Here is a 4624-nt window from a genome sequence, read left to right on the forward strand (position 1 = left end):
GCGACGGGACGTGCCCCGCACTCCGCAGGTGATTGGACGTCGGGAAGCGGAGGCGGGGCGGCTCAGGGCCCAGTAGCCAGCTGCAGGCTGTGGGTGCTCCCGCGGTGACACCGGCCTCTAGCTAACCCCGGGGGCTCACCGAGGCGTGAGCCACCCGGCCCCAGAGTTTGAACCGAAGAGGGCGTCTCCTCCGGGGGTGTTAATATTGTCTCTTGGGTTTTTGTTTGGTTTTTGGCTTTCGCCTCTTTGCACTAATTATGAAATACGTTATGCCACCTACCTACTTAAAAAGAAATAGGATTACTTCAGTTCCTACGTTTGTATACAATCTGAATACTTGGCAACTACAGGTGAGCGTTTTGGAACACAGACTGCAACGCTAAAGTTTTCAACAAACATTTTTGACAGACATCTAGAAAACTGCTTTTCAACTATGGACAGCTGTTGTCATTTTAAACGAACTAAAACCTATCTTCTGTCTCCCTGAAGCATAGAGTGCCAATGTAGGTAAATGAGGACACCTCTTGATTTCTCAGTTCTTCAGATTCTTCACTCTAACCAGAATCAAAATACGCAAATTACTTCTGTGCTCACCACTATCGTGGAGGACACAGACCACAGTGGCTGGTCACATTTCTGCCTCTCGGCTCAGAAAACAGTAAGCAAAAAAAAAAAAGTTCTGGATGGAGGAGGAGGCTCAGATGCATGCCCAAGAGAAAAAGGTAGACTGGGGCCATTCAATTCTCCCCAGAACACTTAAAAAAAAAAAAGAGGCTCTACAGCAAATAGGTAGTCCTGAAGCTGAGCCCTGAATCATGCACAGAGATAAGCAAAACCAGTCCAGCTAGAGAAGATTGCATAAACTAAGAGAAAGGTGTGCCTAACAGATGAGAAACAGTGCGAGTGCAGTGTGTTTGGAGACACAGTTGAATAGTGTTATAGTTTGGTGTGGGAATGGCCCCTAAAGGCTTGGTTGCCAGCCCACCAGTCCAGGGCATTTTTGGGAGGTGGTGGAACCTTTAAGAGAGGGCTGATAGGAGATCTTAGGTCACTAGGAGCCCTGCCTAGAAGAAAACTAAGGAACCTTGACCTCTTCCTTTATCTCTTTCATTTCTGACCATATAGTAAGTAAACTGGCTTCCCCCTACTATACACTCACTATGATTTACGGCTCTTGCCACAGGCCCAAGATCATTGAGGTTAACCAACCATGAACCAAAACCTCATGAGTCAAAATAAACCTTTCCTCCTTTTCAATTGATTATCTCAGGCATTTGTGATAGTGATGGAAACCTAACCAAGGTAAATAGTAAACTAAGGAATGGTTACACATGTGCAATAAATGAATGTGCAAGGATGTTATCCCAGAAATAAAGAAAAAGCAAAGTGTACACCAGTAGAGGGTTGATTAAACATACTATATAACCTCTAAAAGTTTTGATGTTTACTTCTATTTATTGACATTGAAAGTTGTTCACAACCTATTATTGGCCAAAGAAAGCACATAAAACATATACACACACGCACGCGCACACACACACACATGCACACAGAGATAGATTATAATCCAAATATAAAATATATACCAAGGAAGGGCCAGGGATTTAGCTCAGTGGCACTGCACCTGCCTCACAAGTTCAAGGTCCTGAGTTCAATCCCCGTACCAAAAAAAAAAAAACAACAACAACAAAAAACAACAAAAACAAGGAAACAATACTGATACAAGTAAATGACTAAGTAAACAAATGGAGGAGCAGGTAGACAAATCTCTTCTGCAGAAGAATTCTCGAAAACATGTGCAGATATTCTACTCTCTGGGTCTTTTACCTCCTAGACTCTTAAGAGATAAAGCACAATGCTACTTGACAGGCAGAAGCAGGAGTATCACAAGTTCAAAGCCAGCATGGGCAATTTAGCAAGACCCATCTCAAAATAAAAAATAAAAAGATTTGGGAATGTAGCTCAGTGACAAAATGTTTACCTTGGTCCAATTCCAGCACTACAGAAAAAGGAGTTGGGGGGCAGTAATCAGATAAATCCCAATTGAAAGACATTCCAAAAAATACCTCATAATTATTCCTCAATAGTGTCAAAGTCATCCCAAATGAGGAAATTCTGAGAAACTGTCTAGATGGAATCCTGGAACAGAAAAAGGATGCTAGGTAAAATCTAAGGAAATCTGAAAAAAAAAATACTATAGACTTCAGTGTATTATAATGTATCAATACTGGTTCATTAATTGTAAAAATGTGACATTCTAATGTAAGATAATAATAAGAGGGAGCCAGATGTGGTGGTGTGTGCCTGTAATTCCAGGTACTCAGGAGGCTGAGGCAGAAAGATCATGAATTTGAGGCCGACCTAAACAATATAGCAAGATCCTGTCTCAACTCAGCAGTAGAATGCTAATATAGCATGTATAAGACCTTAGGTTCAATCCCTAGCACTGAAAAATAAAAATACTAAAAATAATAAGCTTTAAAGAATATGGGCACTCTGTATTATCTTTTCAATATTTCTATAAATATAAAACTGTCTTAAAAATAGTTTATTTTAAGGTTGTGTATATCATGATTCCATTCTTGTAAAAATGTATATATGTGTGTGTATAACAATGTATGAAACATAATGCAGTTAAAATTTCACCTTATATGTAATTATTAGCATTTGTACACTGAAATTATGTGTTTTTAATATATAGCCCATTCTCAAAATTTGTTCCTATTTATGTGTCAACATTGTTTCTGAGCATTATGCAGTATGCCATATTTTCAAAATAAAGTTGAACATTTCTTGAAGGGGATTGATTTAGGAGCAGCAGTGACATAAAGATTAAAAAGTTAATGCCCACAAAGCACTTGGCACAGTGACACACAGCAAGCTCTTGGGAACTGTTATCATCTACTACAATTATTATTACTATGTAGTATATCATTGGGGTTTACTGTTGTTTGTTTTCTTCTTTTGTTCTGTGGTACTGAAAAGTGAACTCAGGGCCTTCGCACTGAACAATATTCCCAACCCTTTTATTATTTTTATTTTGAGGCAAGGTCTTGCCAAATGGCTAAATTACCCAGACTAGGCTTGAACTCTTATCCTCTTGACTCATTACTGGCCTGTGCAACCACACCTGGCTAATTGGAGTAATAGAGCTTTTTTTGCAGTGCTGGGGATTGAACCTATGGTCTTGCACATGCAACACAAGTCCTCTACTACTGAGCTCCCCCAACCCCAGCTTCCAGAAATTCTTCTGACTAGTTCTTTTAACTACTGCTTCCCTGATGATTGCTTATGGTTTCTTGTGTGCTGCCATAATAACTTCCTAACTAATCTTGCTACCAATACATTCTGCCACCACTAATTCATCCTCTGCCTTCTACTAGCTCAAACCCTATTCTCCGGCCTTAAGGCCTGCTTCTCATTTCAGGAACAGGTATGCACATCTCCAACCCTCTCTGCAGAGACTGTTTCAAAAATAACCTCCTGCTGTGTTTTCAATGTGTTCCATATATTGGAACCTTAACCCCCACTGCAATAGTGATGAGAGCTGGGAACTTCCAAGGTATTAAGTCATGAGGGCTCTGCCCTTCATCAATGAATTGATGGCAATTATGGGAGTGACGTCCTCATAAAAGGATATGTTGGACCACAGATTTAGCTCAGTGATTCCACTGCCTGCCTCACAAGTGCAAGGACCCCTTTCGATCCCTGGTACCAAAAATAAAAGGATATGTTGTGCTACCTCCAGACCCCTTGTGCTACACACATATGTGTATGTACATGTGCTTTCTCACTCTTCCATCTTCTGCTATGCAAAAACAGTCCTCATTAGACGTTGAACCCTCAGTCTTTGACTTCCCAGCCTCCAGAACTGTAAAAAAAATCCCTGTTCTACATGAATTGCCTAGTCTCGGGTATTCTGTCACAGCAACAGAAAATGAACTAAAGCATCCCCTCTCTCCTTTCTTGAAGGATAAAATATTAATCATCAAGGCTCAACTCTAGAATGGAATTCACCTACGCTATATGAAGGCTTCCCCCAACACTTTTTTTAAATGACTATTTTGAATTTTTTTGCTCAGTATTGGCAATTAAATCCATAGTCTTCCCACTGAGCTACATCCCCAGCCCTCTTTATTCTTGAGACAGGGTCTCCCTGTCACTGAATTAATTGCCCAGGCTGGCCTCAAACTCATTAGGCTCTGCTTCAGCCTGTCAAAGCACTAAAATTACAGGTGTGTGTCACTACTCCTGGCCTCTTTTGATTCTCAATTAAAATTACTATATCCAGGATTGGGGATAGTCTTCCCACTGAGCTACATCCCCAGCCCTCTTTATTCTTGAGACAGGGTCTCCCTGTCACTGAATTAATTGCCCAGGCTGGCCTCAAACTCATTAGGCTCTGCTTCAGCCTGTCAAAGCACTAAAATTACAGGTGTGTGTCACTACTCCTGGCCTCTTTTGATTCTCAATTAAAATTACTATATCCAGGATTGGGGATTTAGCTCAGAGGTTCTTCTGCCTGCCGAGTTCAATTCCCTGTACCACCAAAAAAAAAAAAAAAAAAAAAAAAAATAAATACAAAAAAAAAAAAAAAAACAAAAAAAAAAAATAAAAAAAAAAA

This window comes from Fukomys damarensis, unplaced genomic scaffold (assembly GCF_012274545.1).
Source record: "Fukomys damarensis isolate Sample0158 unplaced genomic scaffold, DMR_v1.0_HiC HiC_scaffold_14, whole genome shotgun sequence".
Lineage (NCBI taxonomy): Eukaryota > Metazoa > Chordata > Mammalia > Rodentia > Bathyergidae > Fukomys > Fukomys damarensis.